Below are 18,614 nucleotides of genomic sequence, written 5' to 3'. Positions count from 1 at the left end.
ATAATTCTTATTACACAGAGCACAGTTTTTCATATCTCTGGTTGTATATGAAGTATGTTCACACCAATTTGTGTCTTCATACATGTACTTTGGATAATGATGTCCATCACATTCCACCATCCTTGCTAACCCCCTGCTCCCTCCCTTCTCCTCTCACCCCTCTGCCCTATCTAGAGTTTTTTCCTCCCATGCTCCCTCTCCCTATTCCACTATGAGTCAGTCACCTTATATCAGAGAAAACTTCAGCATTTGGTTTTTGGGGATTGGCTAACTTCACTAAGCATTATCTTCTCTTAACTTCATCCATTTACCTGCAAATGCCAAGATTTTATTTTCTTTTATTGCTAAGTAATATTCTATTGTGTATATATGCCACAGTTTTTAATCCATTATCTACTGAAGGACATCTAGGTTGGTTCCACAGTTTAGCTATTGTGAATTGTGCTGCTATAAACATTAATGTGGCTGTGTCCCTGTAGCGTCACATTTTCTTTATCCATTCATCTGTTCATAAACACCTAGGCTGCTTCCATAATTTGGCTATTAAGAATTAACTGTTGAACCAGCGGCCACCATCTTGGAGAGCTGAAGTATCCACTGTCACTCTCCGACAGATTGCAACAACAAAACAGGTGTGTGTCACCCAGCTCAGCCCCCATACATAGGGGGATTTCGAATAAAATCTCTCCTAGACTTTCTGGGGGAGGGAGTATCAGAGTGAGCCTGCATAAAGACTAAAGGAGAACTAGAGGCACCTGACCTTCAACCCCCCTCCCATCAGCAGACAAAACAAAACCTGTCTAGCCAGCGCTGGGGGAGGGGCAAGCAGAAAAAATCAGAACCATAGAGTGCCAGGGATCCCAAAAGCCAACGGTGTGACCCCGGAGATCCAGGCTGTCTGATTTGCACGGCCTGCCCCGCGGCTACAGAAGGCGTTGCGCCGCAGAGAAGGGATTAACTAGTCAGCAGGGAGATAAGTGGCTGCTACACGGTGGTATCCCACCAGCCAAGCCCGCACTGACCCCCGGGCTGAGTTCGGGATTGCAGACGGGGAAGGGAGCGGTACAGTCCCATCCCCCACAAGGGACACTCCACTAAGGCAACCGGCGGCCACCATCTTAGAGAGCTGAAGTATCCACCGCCACTCTCCAACAGATTGCAACAACAAAACAGGTGTGTGTCACTCAGCTCAGCACCCATACATAGGGGGATTTCGCATAAAATCTCTCCTAGACTTTCTGGGGGAGGGAGTATCAGAGTGAGCCTGCATAAAGACTAAAGGAGAACTAGAGGCACCTGACCTTCAACCCCCCCTCCCATCAGCAGCCAAAACAAAACCTGTCTAGCCAGCGCTGGGGGAGGGGCAAGCAGAAAAAATCAAAACCATAGAGTGCCAGGGATCCCAAAAGCCAACGGTGTGACCCCGGAGATCCAGGCTGTCTAATTCATGCGACCTGCCCTGTGGCTACAGAAGGCTTGGCGCTGCAGAGAAGGGATTAACTAGCAAGCAGGGAGATAAGTGGTTGCGACAAAGTGGAATCCCGCCAGCCAAGCCCGCACTGACCCCCGGGCCGAGTACGGGATTTCAGACGGGGAAGGAAGCTGTACAGTTCTATCCCCCACAAGGGAAACAAAACAATAGAGTGCCGGGGGTTCCCAATAGCCACCCTCCACACCCAACAAATGGCAGGCCCAGAGTACATTTTGAACTGCCGAGAACCATCACTCAAGGGAAATCTGGTCTAGCAGGAGAAACCAAGACTAGCAGGAGAAACCAGGGGACTAGAGGCAAGGCCCTCGCGACTGGGCAGCTGTAAACTGCAGGCCCGCTGGCGACAGTTCACCCACTGCCCGCGTAACTGGGCGGTAGGAGAACGCCCACCCGCTGGCCACTGATCACCTGCCCGCGGCCTGTGATACTGGACGGCTGGAGACTGCCCGCCTGCCGCGACCGGGAGCTGAAACCAAACAGAGACAGTCCAGTCACACCCCCCCATTAGGGCACCCCGGCAAGAAGACTGGGGCCCATCATAGCAGAGTAGTGTCGTCACTGGAGCTCGGACGTCGGAATTCCTTCCCAGCGGAATCCACGTTAGCAGGCATAGTTTAACAACACAAAGGAGAGACATCAGAGTAATACAGAAACAAAACAAATCTATAGAAGAGAGCAGAAACACGACAATCAAAAAGAGCTGGAAAGTAACGTGGACAACATGAGAAAACAAGGGAAAAAAGGATTACAAACATTGCAAGACAACTCAATTCTACAGGAGGACATAGAAACATCAGAAACAGGGATAGGGAAAGAAGTCAAGGAATACCTAACTCGAATGGAAAGGAATATTAGAGAAGACATGAGACAGCAAGTCCAAGAAATAAAAGTATATTTTGAAAATGAATTAAACAAACAAATTCAAATGGCAAAGAACGAGCTCTACCAGGAGACAGAGATCTTAAAAAAAAAAAATCAAACAATAATCCTAGAATTGCAGGAAACTATAAACCAAATTAAAAACTCAAACGAGAATATTACAAATAGACTTGATCAAGTAGAAGTCAGAACATCAGATAATGAAGACAAGGTTTATCAACTTGAAAAGAATATAGTCAACACAGAAAAGATGCTTAAATCCCACAAGCAATCTATTCAAGAGATATGGGATGTCATAAAAAAAACAAATCTGAGAGTCATAGGGATAGAAGAAGCCACAGAGATTCAAAACAAAGGAATGGACAGCATATTAAATGAAATAATTCTAGAAAACTTCCCAGAGATGAAAGATGGAATGGATTGCCAAATCCTGGAAGCCTACAGGACCCCAAACATTCAAAACCATAATAGACCAACTCCAAGACATATAATTATGAAGACAGCCAACATACAGAACAAGGAGAGAATATTAAAAGCTATGAGAGAAAAGAGGCAGATTACATTCAGGGGTAAACCAATTAGGTTAACGACCGATTTCTTATCACAAACTTTGAAAGCGAGAAGATCCTGGAACAATGTATTTCAAACGCTGAAAAATAATGGATTCCAACCAAGAATACTATATCCAGCAAAATTGAGCTTCAAATTTGACAATGAAATTAAAATCTTTCACGATAAACAAAAGCTAAAAGAATTTGCAGCAAGAAAACCAGCTCTGCAAAGCATTTTGAACAAAACACTACAAGAAGAGGAATTAAAAAATAGTGCCCCAAACTAACAGCAGGAGGTATCTCAGTAAAGGGGGAGGAAAATAACCAAAAAGCAAAACTAGCCAAACTAAAATAAATAAATAAAGAAGCATGACTGGAAGTACAAATCATATCTCAATTGTAACCTTAAATGTTAATGGCCTAAACTCACCAATCAAGAGACATAGGCTAGTAACCTGGATCAAAGAAACAAATCCAACAATATGCTGCCTTCAGGAGATTCATATGATAGGAAAAGACATACACAGGCTGAAGGTAAAAGGTTGGGAAAAATCATACCACTCACATGGCCCTCGGAAGCAAGCAGGAGTGGCCATACTCATATCGAATAAAATCAACTTCAAACCTAAGTTAATCAAGAAGGATAAAGAAGGTCACTATATACTGTTAAAAGGAACCATCCACCAACAAGACATAACAATCATCAATTTGTATGCACCAAACAATGGAGCTGCAACGTTCATAAAACAAACTCTCCTCAAGTTCAAGAGTCAAATAGACCACAACACAATAATTATGGGTGACTTCAACATACCGCTCTCGCCATTAGACAGATCCTCTACACAAAAGCTGAATAAAGAAACTATAGAACTCAACAGCACAATCAATAACCTAGACTTAACCAACATATATAGAATATATCAACCATCATCAAGTGGATACACGTTCTTCTCAGCAGCACATGGATCCTACTCAAAGATAGACCATATATTATGCCATAAGGCAACTCTTAGTAAATATAAAGGTGTGGAGATAATACCATGCACCATATCTGATCATAATGGAATGAAATTGGAAATCAATGATAAAAGAAGGAAGGAAAAATCCTACATCACATGGAAAATGAACAATATGTTATTGAATGATCAATGGGTTATAGAAGACATAAAGGAGGAGATGAAAAAATTCTTAGAGTCAAATGATAACACAGACACAACATACTGGAATCTATGGGACACAGTGAAAGCAGTTTTAAGAGGGAAATTCATTTCTTGGAGTTCTTACCTCAAAAAAAGAAAAAACCAACAAATAAATGAACTCACACAACACCTCAAAAACCTAGAAAAGGAAGACCAAAACAACAGCGAATGTAGTAGAAGACAAGAAATAATTAAAATTAGAGCAGAAATCAATGAAATTGAAACAAAAGAAACCATTGAAAAAATTGATAAAACTAAAAGTTGGTTCTTTGAAAAAATAAATAAGATAGACAAGCCCTTAGCCATGCTAACGAAAAGAAGAAGAGAGAGAACTCAAATTACTAACATACGGGATGAAAAAGGCAATATCACAACAGACACTACAGAAATACAGAAGATAATTAGAAAGTATTTTGAAACCCTATATTCCAATAAAATAGAAGATAATGAAGATATCGATAAATTTCTTAAGGCATATGATTTGCCCAGATTGAGACAGGAAGACACACACAATTTAAACAGACCAATAACAAAAGAAGAAATAGAAGAAGCCATCAAAAGACTACCAACCAAGAAAAGCCCTGGACCGGATGGATATACAGCAGAGTTCTACAAAACATTCAAAGAAGAATTAATACCAATACTTTTCAAGCTATTTCAAGAAATAGAAAAAGAAGGAGCTCTTCCAAATTCATTCTATGAGGCCAACATCACTTTGATCCCAAAACCAGACAAAGATACTTCAAAGAAAGAAAACTACAGACCAATATCTCTAATGAACTTGGATGCAAAAATTCTCAATAAAATTCTGGCGAATCGAATACAAAAACATATCAGAAAACTTGTGCACCATGATCAAGTAGGATTCATTCCTGGGATGCAAGGATGGTTCAATATACGGAAATCAATAAATGCTATTCACCACATCAATAGACTTAAAGACAAGAACCGCATGATCATCTCGATGGATGCAGAAAAAGCATTTGACAAAGTACAGCATCCCTTTATGCTCAAAACACTAGAAAAACTAGGGATAACAGGAACTTACCTCAACATTGTAAAAGCTATATATGCTAGACCTCAGGCTAGCATCATCCTAAACGGAGAAAAAGTGAAGGCATTTCCTCTAAAATCTGGAACAAGACAGGGATGCCCTCTATCACCACTTCTATTCAATTTAGTTCTCGAAGTACTAGCCAGAGCAATTAGACAGACAAAAGAAATTAAAGGCATAAAAATAGGAAAAGAAGAAATTAAACTATCGCTATTTGCGGATGACATGATAATATACTTAACAGACCCAAAAGAGTCTACAAAGAAGCTGCTAGAGTTAATAAATGAATTCAGCAAAGTGGCAGGTTATAAAATCAACACGCATAAATCAAAGGCATTCCTGTATATCAACAACAAATCCTCTGAAATGGAAATAAGGAAAACCACTCCATTCACAATATCCTCAAAGAAAATAAGATACTTGGGAATCAACCTAACAAAAGAGGTGAAAGATTTATACAATGAAAACTACAGAACCCTAAAGAGAGAGATAGAAGAAGATCTCAGAAGATGGAAAAATGTACCCTGTTCATGGATAGGCAGAACTAACATCATCAAAATGGTGATATTACCCAAAGTTCTCTACAGGTTCAATGCGATGCCAATCAAAATCCCAACGGCATTTCTTGTAGAAATAGACAAAGCAATCGTGAAATTCATATGGAAAAACAAAAGACCCAGAATAGCAAAAGCAATTCTAAGCAGGAAGTGTGAATCTGGAGGTATAGCGATACCAGAGGTCAAACTGTACTACAAAGCAATAGTAACAAAAACAGCATGGTACTGGTACCAAAACAGGCAGGTGGAACAATGGTACAGAATAGAAGACACAGAGACTAGTCCACAAAGTTACAACTATCTTATATTTGATAAAGGGGCTAAAAGCATGCAATGGAGGAAGGATAGCATCTTCAACAAATGGTGCTGGGAAAACCAGAAATCCATATGCAACACAATGAAACTGAATCCCCTCCTCTTGCCATGCACAAAAGTTAAATCAAAATGGATCAAGGAGCTTGATATCAAATCAGAGACTCTGCATCTGATAGAAGAAAAAGTTGGCTCCAATCTACATATTGTGGGGTCGGGCTCCAAATTCCTTAATAGGACACCCATAGCACAAGAGTTAATAACAAGTATCAACAAATGGGACTCATTTAAACTAAAAAGATTTTTCTCAGCAAGAGAAACAGTAAGAGAGGTAAATATGGAGCCTACATCCTGGGAACAAATTTCTACTCCTCACACTTCAGATAGAGCCCTAATATCCAGAATGTACAAAGAACTCAAAAAATTAAACAATAAGATAACAAATAACCCAATTAACAAATGGGCCAAGGTCCTGAACAGACACTTCTCAGAGGAGGACATACAATCAATCAACAAGTACATGAAAAAATGCTCACCATCTCTAGCAATCAGAGAAATGCAAATCAAAACCACCCTAAGATACCATCTCACTCCAGTAAGATTGGCAGCCATTAGGAAGTCAAACAACAATAAGTGTTGGCGGGGATGTGGGGAAAAGGGTACACTTGTACACTGCTGGTGGGGCTGCAAAATGGTGAGGCCAATTTGGAAAGTAGTATGGAGATTCCTGGGAAAGCTGGGAATGGATCCACCATTTGACCCAGCTATCGCACTTCTGGGACTATTCCCTGAGGACCTTAAAAGAGCGCTCTATAGGGATACGGCTGCATCAATGATTATAGCGGCACAATTCACAATAGCTAGACTGTGGAAGCAATCTAGATGCCCCTCAATAGATGAATGGATAAAAAAATGTGGCATCTATACACAATGGAGTATTATGCAGCACTAAGAAATGACAAAATCATAGAATTTGCAGGGAAATGGATGGCATTAGAGCAGATTATGCTAAGCGAAGCTAGCCAAGCCCTAAAAAACAAATGCCAAGTGTCTGCTTTGATATAAAGAGAACAACTAAGAACAGAACAGGAAGGAAGAGCATGAGGAAAAGACTACAGTAAACAAAGACGAATGGGGGGAGAGAAATGGAGAGAAGGGAAAGCATATGGAAATGGTAGGAGACCTTCAATAACACATAAAATTATAAGAGGTTATGAGGGGCAAGGGGGAGGGAAAAAAAGGGAGAGAATTGAACGATTGCAGGGGAGGTAGAGAGGGAAGATGGGAGGGGAGGGGAGGGGAGGGGGGATAGTAGGGGATAGGAGAGGTAGCAGAATAGAACAGTCACTAATATGGCATTATGTAAAAATGTGAATATGTAACAGATGTGATTCTGCAATCTGTATTTGGAGTGAAAATGGGAGTTCAAAACACAATTTGAGTCAAATGTATGAAAGATGATATATCATGAGCTATGTAATGCTTTAAATAATCAATAAAAAAATTAAAAAAAATAAAGAAAGAAAAATACATAAATAAATAAATAAATAAATTATTGGAAGAGTTCTTTAAAAAAAAAAAGAATTAACTGTTATAAGCATAGTATTGTGTATTGCTATAGTATGCTGACATGAATACTTTGGGATGAATGCCAAGGAGTGGTTTAGCTGGGTCGTATATTGGTTCCATTCCTAATCTTTGTGTATGTGTGTGGTGCTGGGGATTGAACCATGGCCTTGTGCGTGAGTGGCAAGCACTCTACCAACTGAACTATATCCCCAGCCTCATCTTTTGAATTAGCCTCATATTTTGAAAGTTTTGATTGTCTTGACAGTGCACATGAATTTACAGATAACTGGCACATTCATTCTTCTTAAACTATCATTATTTCCACTCAGGTCAATGTGAACTCTATGTTGCATTGACTGATTATAACCTAAGGGTGCTGGATAAAGAATTTCCAATGCTCACAAAGAGAACAAATCTGGGTTTAATTTGACTTATTCTTGTGAACTAGTTGGAATTTTGATATTAAAACTAATATGAATATATACAGCATGCCATTCCTAAATATTCTTGCCAGTATATTAAATCCTGATTTGAAGAATAAGCCCATCCCAATAAATCCTCTCTGACCCTCATTATACCATCCATCATCCAACACCCTCAAAACCCATTTCCAAATCCCCGTGTCATACCAGTATGTACTATCCAGGTTCTCCAAATCTTCCCATAAATAGTCTGTTTCCTCCCAGGTCAGAAATAGAATTTCCCTGCTGGAACTGCTAAGACTCTAAATCCTGGAGGCAATGAGAGGTAAAAGAAGCAGATCCCACAAAGAAGCACTAACCTGTGAACACCTGCCTCAGTTGAATTGTCTAGTAAGGGGCGGCTATTCTGTAGCCAAAGAGAATTCCTTTTGCTGGCCAGGAATCTGTAGGTTTAAGTTTCTGAGACACTTTCAATAAATACCCCTATTCTTGGTCCAAGAGACTCCTTCCCTTTCACAGTTCCAGCTTTGTCATAAGCAACCTGTCAAACTTGCATGTCCCTCTGTAGCCCTGCCACCCTTAGATCTGCAGCATGGGTTTAATTTTAAGAGCAGTCCATCCTTTGGCTCCAGGAGACATGGCTCTCTTTAAACATGCTATGGAGACTGTCTGGCTTTCTGGCATGCCCTAGGTCAACAGTAGGCTGACGTAATCCTAACCATTTTCTTCAAGGCTTCTACTGCAATTATCAAAAAGCAGCCAACTTCATGGTACAAGTCAGTACACAACAATAGCTTTCCTTGTATCAGTCAAGTTCAAAGCTATGGTAAAACCCAACTCTTCCTTCTCACCTGTACATCATCTCAATGCAAAAAAAAAAAAAAAAAAGTGTGTCTTAGAAATTCTAATAGTACAGCCTGTCAAAAGTTGTCACTATCTACTTATATGGTCCTATTTGCTACCTGACCAAACAATGGACGGTCCAGTTCCACAGTCCGATGCTAAGTGTCTGCCATTGAGAGCCATTCTTGGTTTTAACAGGGAGCAGAGCCTGAAATTAGAACATGGGTACAAGTGGTTTATTTGAGAAATGATCCGAGGGACAGGAAGAAAGGTGCAGGAAAGAATGGTCAATGCAATCAATGGTCTGCAGTCAAGGTTAATGCTCAAGGCAACAGGGACTCTCTTCCACCATGATCTCAGAAGAGTGTACAGGAAGCACCTAAAATTGTATGTCTGAAGGAGAGGACACTGGAGCACTTATCCAGCAGCTCTGGTGCCCCTGTGGAAATAATCCGCCCACACACACATACTTCTAGTTTGCACTTACATGGATATCACACAGACTCCTGCAATCCTAGAGACAGCGCAGAATGAAAAAGGAAAAAAAAATACACACACACAAAATGCTTCTGTTTAGAATGATGTCCACATAAATGTGACCCAACTCAGAACCCAACTCAGCTATGGCACTGCAGAAAGTGACCAAGGACATGGGCACCAACTGTGTCTGCCATGCTAGCTGTATAACCCTGGACAACAAACTGAACTGAGCATGTTTCCTCATCTGTAAAATGTTATAAATGCCGCATGCCTCAAAGAGGTATCTGAGAATTCTACTTACCAGTGAATGGAAGGTACCAGGTGCCCTATCCATCATCAAATTGGCTGAGATGTCATACATTAAAGCTGACACCATTACATCCTTCATCATCTCATATCTTGAAGTTTTGTGTGTTTCATGTTTATGTTTAGGTCAATGGTCCATTTTGAGTTCAGCAGAGTAAGAAAAGTAAGTGAAGGAAAGCTTAGGAAAAGTCAGTGAAGTAAGAATGAAGGTAATTTTTCCAGAGTTATTAAATTGTTCCAGCCCTACACCTTGAAAGATTATTTTCCATGTTCAGCTACCTTGGCACCTTTGCTAAAAGTCAGTTTGCCTGTAAGCGTGGGCTTACATATGGATTCTCTGTTTGGTTTCATTCTTCTGTGTATATATTGCATATCAATACCACATTTTACCTATAACAATGGAACTTTATAATAAGCATGGGAATCAAGTTGGAGTGAGTCATCCACTGTATCTTGTTTTTTAAAAAATATATATTTTATAGCTAGTTTGAAATTAACAGAAAAAACAAGAAGATAGTGCAAAGTGACCACACACCCCACACCCATTTCTATTAACTTCTTACACTGATATAGTACATTTGTTACAGGTAATGAACCAGTTATAACACACCATTAGTAACCCAAGTCCCACAGTTTGTTCAGATTTCTGTAGTTTTCTCCTAATGTCCTTTTTATGTTCCAGGATCCCACCTAGAAAACCACATTATTTTAACCATCATGTCTTCTTAGCCTCTTTTTAATTGTGACAGCTTTTTGGGCTTTTTTCATGATGACACTGACAGTTTTGAAGTTACTGGTCAAGTGTGCTGCAGGATGTCTCTCTGTCACATACTTTGTTTTTCTCATGTTAGAGGAGGGTTGGACATTTGAGGGAAGAAGATCTCCTTGTTGAAATGCCATTTCCATCACCTGTGTCAGGGGCACATACTTTCATCATGCCTGCCACTGTCAACATTGACAAATTTCCTGGCTGAGGGATGGTTTGTCAAGTACTGTATTCTCTGAAAGACTGTATAGCCCATCTTTCAGGAGTAGAGAATTAGGCTCTCTCTCCTGAGGGCAGAGAATTTCCAAATTATTTAGAAAGCTTCTGCACAGGTGATTTGCCTGTTCTCCCCCATATACTATTATATGAATACACCACATTTTATTTATTCATTCATCCATCGATTACATGTTGTGAATAATGTTGCAATAGGTATGGGGTTCAAATATCTATCAGAAAACCTACTTTCAATTTTGGTAGATATATACCCAGAGTCGGCATTGCTGGTTCATGGAGTAATTAATTTTCTTGAGGACCCTCCAGACTGTTTTCCTAACAGCTGCATCATTTTACATTGCCACTAGCACGGCACAAGATTTCCAATTCCTCCAACGTCCTCACCAACACTTACAATTTTTCTTTCTTAAAAACTAATGGCTAACTTAATGAATGTGAGATGATACCTTGTTTTGATTTTCATTTCTTTAATTATCAGTGATGTTGTTGAATTATAGGAGTTCTTTATATATTCTAGATAATAACACCATATATGGCTTGCAAATATTTCTTACCATTCTATATGTTGCTTTTCCACTATTTTCCTTTGATGTACAAAAGTGCTTTGTGGTTTTTTGGAGGATGGAATTTATTTTTATTTATTTATTTATTTATTTATTTATTTATTTATTTTTTCCCAGTACCAGGGATTGAACTCAGGAGCACTCAACTACTGAGCCACATTCCCAGCCCTATTTTGTATTTTATTTAGAAACAGGATCTCACTGAGTTGCTTAGCTCCTTGCTTTTGCTGATACTGGCTTTGAACTAGAGATGCTCCTGCCTCCACCTCCTCAGATGTTGGGATTACAGATGTGTGCTGCTGTGCCCATCTAATCATCTTTTTAATGTTTGCTGGATCAATAATCCATTGTCGTCTTTTTATTTACTTATTTGTTTGTTTGTTTGTTTGTTTTTATGTGGTGCTGAGAAACAAACCCAGGGCTTCACACCTGCAAGGCAAGTGCTCTGTCACTGAGCTACAGCCCTAGTCCAGCATTGTCTTCTTTTATTCCTGAAATTTGCATCTTCTTTTTCTCATGATCATCTAGCCAAGTTTACCAATTGCATGAATTTCTATTACAAATCAGATTTGTTTCAGTAATTTTTCTCTGTTACTTATATTTGATGATTTCTGTTTTTATCTTTATACTTACCCTTTTTTTCTTTCCACTTACCTTGTGTTTAATTCTCTCTTTCTTCTCTCTGAAAAAAACTTAAGATTATGGATTATGAATCTTTCTTTTCTATTAATGTAAACATTTAGGACATTACATTTCCTTTTTTTTAACCAGGAAATGAACCCATGGGCATTTACCACTGAGCCACATCCCTAGCAACCCCCCACCCTTGCTTTTCTAAATTGCTTAGGGACTCACTAAATTGCTGAGGCTGATCTTGAATTGGAGATCCTCCTGCCTCAGCCTCAGGAGTTGCTGGGATTACAGGCGTGCACCACAACACCTGGCAAGGCTTCATATTTTCTTCTATTCGAGCATAGTCCGAGAGGACTTCCAGTGACAATGGAAATTATTTTGTGCTATTACTCACATGTGGCTATTGAGCACTTGAATCTAAGAAACAGAATCTTTAATTCATCTTTAAATCTATTTAACTACATATGTCTAACAGTACAGTTCCAAACACTGAATTAATTTAATAATCACACACTTTGCTTCTTTATTTCCATTTTAATTCAGCTCAATCTATTTTCTAATTGCTCTTACATGTTATTTAATTTCTAAATATTTGAGAAATTCCAAGGTTATCTTCTGGATATTTATTTTCAATTTAATATTTATCACAAAACACATTCTACAATTTTATCTTTTTAAGTACATCAAGACTTCAAGGGCACAATATATAATCTACCTGGTGAATACACCATGCTGAGCACTTGGAAAGAATGTATAGTCTACAGTCATTATGTAAATGTCAGGCACAGTGGCTGATAACTGCTAATCAAATTTTTACATCTATGTTGGTGCTTCTTTAGTTCTATCAATTGCATAGAGAAGAATATTGAAATCTGCCAAATATGATTGTAGCAAAATGTCTACTCTTCCCTTACATTTTAATTTTATTTTTCTGTGTGTGTGTGTGTGTGTGTGTGTGTGTGTGTTGCTGGGGATTGAACCCAGGCCCTTGTGCATGCAAGGTAAGTACTCTACCAACTGAGCTATATCCCCAGCCCTCCCTCAAATTTTTAAAAAGTCATTATTGAATATACAAATGATAGAGTTCAATAGTCCCTGCATACTTACAGAAGTGAGAAGCCATCATACAATGCAACCTTTTGTGGATGGCTTCTCTCAGCATAAAGTTTTTCAAGATTCACCCACCCTGATTGCAGCATATATTAGTACTTCATTCCTTTTAACTGCCAGACAGTATCTCAGTGTGAGAATATAAACATTTTGTTTATACTTTTATCCCAGACAAGAAATTTAGTTCTTCCTACTTTTTTATTATGAGTAATGCTGCTATGTATATTCCTATTGTCAATATTTTGTGCATATGTTCTCATTCTGTTGTGTTCATAACTAAGAATAAGATCGCTGGGTCATGTAGCAATTCTCTGCTCAACATTTTGAGAAACTGCTAAAATATTTTCCAAATGGTGGCACCATTTTAAGTTCACAATTCATGAGGGTTCTGAATTGTTCACATCCTTGCCTGCATCGGTTTACCTGCCTTTAAAAAATTATTATTATAGCCATTCTAGTGGGATATATACTAGTGTCTCATTGTGGTTTTAATTTGCATATTTCTAATGTGTTCACAATGTTGAGCATATTTTCATTGCCCACTTGTAAATTTTTATAAAAAAATGTTTATTTGAACAATTTGTTCTACTTTAGTTATAAGGGGTCTACCTCTCAATAAGTTATAAAAATTCCTTATATATTCCAAAAAGTAGTCTCTTATATGATTTGAAAATATATTCTCCCAGTAAGTGGGTTGTCTTCACATTCTTGAGAGTGTCATTTGAAAAAAAAAAAACATTTAATTATGATAAAGCCTAATATATCAGAGGGGGGTTTAAATCATATTTTGGTGTTCTAAGAAACTGATGCAAAAAATTCCAAAGTTAGAAAAGCTTAGTCTTATATTTCCATTTAAGGTCTATGTTCAGTTTTGAATAACTGTTTGTCTATAGCGGGTGGCATAGGTCTAAAGTCATCCTTTTGCTTATGGATATCACGTCCAAGCACCATTTGTTGAAAAGCCCATTCTTTCACCATTTGAATTGCCTTAGTATCTTGTCAATAATACATTGACTTTAAGTGTGAAGGTTTACTTCTTTAATCATATTCTGTTCAATGGATCCTTTTGCCAATTCTTTTATTTATTTATTTACTCATTTATTTATTTTTTAAGTAGAATGCATTTTGACATTGTACACAAATGGAGCACAACTTGTCATTCCTCTGGCTGTACATGGTTCAGTGTCACTCCACTAGTGTAATCATACATGTATACAGGGTAATAATATCTGTCTCATTATACTGTCCTTCCCATCCCCACAGCTTCCCCCCACTCCCCTGTACACAAACCAATGTCCCTTCATTCTTCCCTATCCCCGAGCCCCACTATGGATCAGCATCTGCTTATCAGAGAAAACATGAGGCTTTTGGTTTTTTGGGATTGGTTTATTGCAGGCTGCCTTGCTTTGTAGGTTATGAGGCTGGGAAGAATGTTCTTCAGCTATGTCCCTTTTAAATTTTGTTCTGGCTATTCTAAGTCCTTTGCATTTCTGTGGAAAGTTCAGGGTCAGCATTTCAATTTCTTCAAGAAAGGCTAGCTGGGTTTATACTCTGGTATTGTTAAATCTGTAGATCAGCTGGAAGTAGGGCAATATTAACAACATGTCTTCTGATCCCTGAATGTGAGATTTATTTCCACTTCATCAGCTTTTCTTTACTTTCTTTTAATATTTTATAGTTTTTGGTGTATATGTCTTGCATTTCTTTTGTTAAACTTAATTTTTTTTCTACTATAAATGGAATTTTATTTTCCTAATTTCACTTTAAGATTGTTCTTTGACTTGGAAATGTTGATTTTTAAAAAATTGTTCTAATTAGTTATACATGATGCATTATGACACATCATACATAAATAGAGCAAAACTTCTCATTCTCTAACCTTCACACTTAAAGTCAATGTATTATTGACAAGATACTAAGGCAATTCAAAGGGTGAAAGAATGGGCTTTTCAACAGATGGTGCTTGGAAGTGATATGATGTAGAATCACACTAGTCATGTAGTCATATATGCAAATAGGGAATAATCCGATTCATTCTACTATCCTTCCTACCCCCAACTCCCTCCACTTTCCTTTGGCCTAATCCAAACTAACTCTATTCTTCCATAGCCCCTCCTCCACATTATTGTGAATTAGCATCCACATATCAGAGAAAACATTTGGCCTTTGGTTTGGGGAATTGGCTTATTTCACTTAGCATGATATTCTCTAGTTCCTGGGCAGTAATCCATTGTATGTATATACCACATTTTCTTTATTCATTTATTGGAGGATACCTAGGTTGGTTCCATAGTTTAGCTATTGTGAGTTGAGTTGCTATAAACATTGATGTGGCTGTGTCACTGTAGTATGCTGATTTTAAATCCTTTGGGAATAAACCGAGGAGTAGGATAGCTAGGTCAAATGTTGGTTCCATCCCAAGTTTTCTGAGGAATCTTCATACTGCTTTCCATAATGGGCACACCATTTTGCAGTTGCACCAGCAATGTATGAGTGTACCTTTTCCCCCACATCCTCACCAACATTTATGGTTGCTTGTATTCTTGATAATTGCCATTCTGACTAGAGTGATATGAAATCTCAGTGTAGTTTTAATTTGCATTTCTCTAATTGCTAGAGATGTTGAAGGTGGATATGTTGACTTTTTAATCCTGCAACTCTGCTGAGCTCATTTACTACTTCTAGTAGTTGCTTGATGGATACCTTAGGATTTCCCATACAGATTATGTTGTATATGAAAAGTGATAAATTTTGTTTCTTTATTTCCAATCTGGATGCCTTTCATTTCTTTTCTTAATTACCCTTGCTAGCACCTCCAAGACAATTTTGATGCAAACCTGAGAGAACCCTTTTGTCTTAAACCTGCTAATGGGGACTGTGTCCATCATTCACCATTGATGATGATGTAAACTGTAGGTTTTCCACAGATGCCTTTCTTCAGACTTTACATATAAGACCTGTCTCTAAAGTTTTCTTCCAGGAACTCTCCATCCCACCCCCAAGGACTGCAGTTACCCCAGCCATCAGTCCTCTGGTTTCCTATTAATCTGCTTTTGGTCTCTATGGACTTACCTATTCTGTATATTACATATAAATATGTGACCTTTGTGTCTCATTTCTTTCACTTAGCATAATATTGTGAGGTCCATATTATAGCACGTAGTAGTGTTTCATTCCATTTTATGTTTGAATAATACTCCACTGCATGTACACACTACAGTCCATTCATCCATTGATAGGACATATGGGTCATTTCCATCATTTGGCCATCGTGAATAGTGCTTCTATGAACATTTTTTTCAACCTATTTTATTATTTATTTTATAACTTATTTTTGTTTTCCATTTTAACCATGGTGAAATGTAGAGTTCAGCACATTAAATACATTCACAACATTGTACAACCATCAACACTATTCATCTCCAGAACATTTTCATCATGTTTGGGATCAAACATAAAGACCCATTAAACAACTCCCATTCCTTTTACTACTGCCCACCCCTGACACCAATAACCACCATTCTACCTTCTCTCTCCATAAATTTTTGACCACTGTAAGTACCAATATAAATGGAATCATTTAATGGTTGTCTTTTTGTATCATTTAATTTAACATAATGCTTCAAGAAAAACATCGAATATTTTACATAATACAAAGCACACATTTTATAGACAAAACTATTAAAGTTTAATACTGTAATCAAACAGCATAGATGGCATAAATGGCAGTGAGATAGTAAGCAGCACCTCTGGCTGGCACATTTCACTCAGTTCTCACAAATGTTCAGTGACACAGGTTCACGGGTTTTTCAGAATAAACAGGACTCACAGCAGATAATGCAGCTTGTTAGTCTACAGGCAAACCTGGATACTCAGGTCTTCCACTAACATCCTTTTTTTTTTTTTTTTTGGTACTTGTAAATGGACAGAATGCCTTTATTTATTTATTTTTACATGGTGCTAAGGATCGAACCAAGTGCCTCACACATGCTAGGCAAGTGCTCTACTACTGAGCTACAGCCCCAGCCCTCCCACTCCTTTTTAAACTTATAGAGTGAGCTTCCTCCCATTCCACACCATCCTGTTGGTCAGGACAAATGAGACCCACGTTGGATAGAGTCAGAGAAGACTCCAAAGAGGAGTAAGAACTTGAACTAAAACTTGAAAAACTAGCTTTTGCTAGAAAGAGAAGAGAAAGACCATTCGAGGTGGGTATCCTCAGTGACACTGGTACACAGTTGAACTTGGTAGGAACTAGGCAAGGAAGAAAGCAGCAGGATATGGATAGGAACAGTGAGTATCCTAATCTGGTTTGAAAAGAACTTAGAAGAATCTTTTCTTTCATTCCCACCTATAAAGCATTTTTTTCTTAAACAAAGACCTTTGTTCTTTTCTTCCCACTGCTTTTCCAGAGTTTATAGATAAACAGAATTTCAGCCAACAGTTACATGTTCCCCTGGAGCTTCCTAGTTGGCATCTGTTATATTTGTCTTTTTCCCATGGCATCCTGGACTGAGGCTGGATGTGGAGGGGATGAGGTATCACTTAACACATATTAAAGTGAGCCAGAAATCCTGATAAATCCAACTAACTACTAAAGTGAATTTGCTTCACTTATTCAGTAACTCATGCTATAGACTACCTATGCACACTTAAGATTGATTTCCACAGACTGTAAAATAATAAAAATAAAAAGTAGCCTCAGTCATGAATGCTACCTTAACCACAATTTTCTAGAACTTGTTTCATTTTTTTTTCCAAAAAAATACTTACTTTATTTTATAGAGCAACTTTCTTAAACAAAACAAAAAAAAATGTGATTTTGCACACTGTTTTTTGCAACACTGACCAAATATAAAGGATTTAAGCTTAACAATCATACATATCAAAAGAATTTTTTTAACTACCTAGAAGTAGGAAGCAAAACTGGGAAGAGCAATGAATAAGTGTTTGCAATTTGTGGATACCAATCATTCATCAGTAGAAGAATCATAATTTGGTCCTAGTGAAAAGATCTGGTCTACTAAGATTAAGTGACAAATATTTCTTTGTACAGTTTTATATGTCAGTTGAAGAAGTATCAGAATAGCACCAACATATGAATCAGTGAAAAACAAAAAGTTGTGATATCGGCCTCAGCAGTTGAAACCCAGCAAGCCCATATACTTAAAACTCAAACATAATAAGGCTCACCTTTCCCTGAAAGAATTTTTCTTTCCCAGATATAAAATATAACATATTAAGAGAAATGTCTTGTTTTTAATCCTCTTATTTAAAAAACTGAAATATTTTAGTGCACATTTCCTTTGCTATATTAATTTTTAATAGACATTCACAAGGAACGCTTAGATTATAAGTAACATGGCACTATGCCCTAAGCTACTTATGCTGAACATCTATATAAGCAACATGAAGAAAACTTCCATATCACTTCATCCAGCAAAAGATGTGTGGTAGATAGCTAAGCCATTATTTACAGAAAGAAATCAGGCTCTTGGACCAAGCAAAAACTATAACACAATACCCAAAGAAATAAAGAATACCCAAAAAATTAAGGATGACCCCTATGCTTTTTTATCTTAAAAATGTACATTTTGCTTGTTTCCCTTGCCTATGGTGATTGTATACATTTGCTGGAAGA

Source organism: Spermophilus citellus (genome assembly GCF_964194105.1).
Source record: "Spermophilus citellus genome assembly, chromosome: 9".
Lineage (NCBI taxonomy): Eukaryota > Metazoa > Chordata > Mammalia > Rodentia > Sciuridae > Spermophilus > Spermophilus citellus.
The sequence above is the reverse complement of the archived record's forward strand: the minus strand, read 5'-3'. Positions refer to the sequence as shown.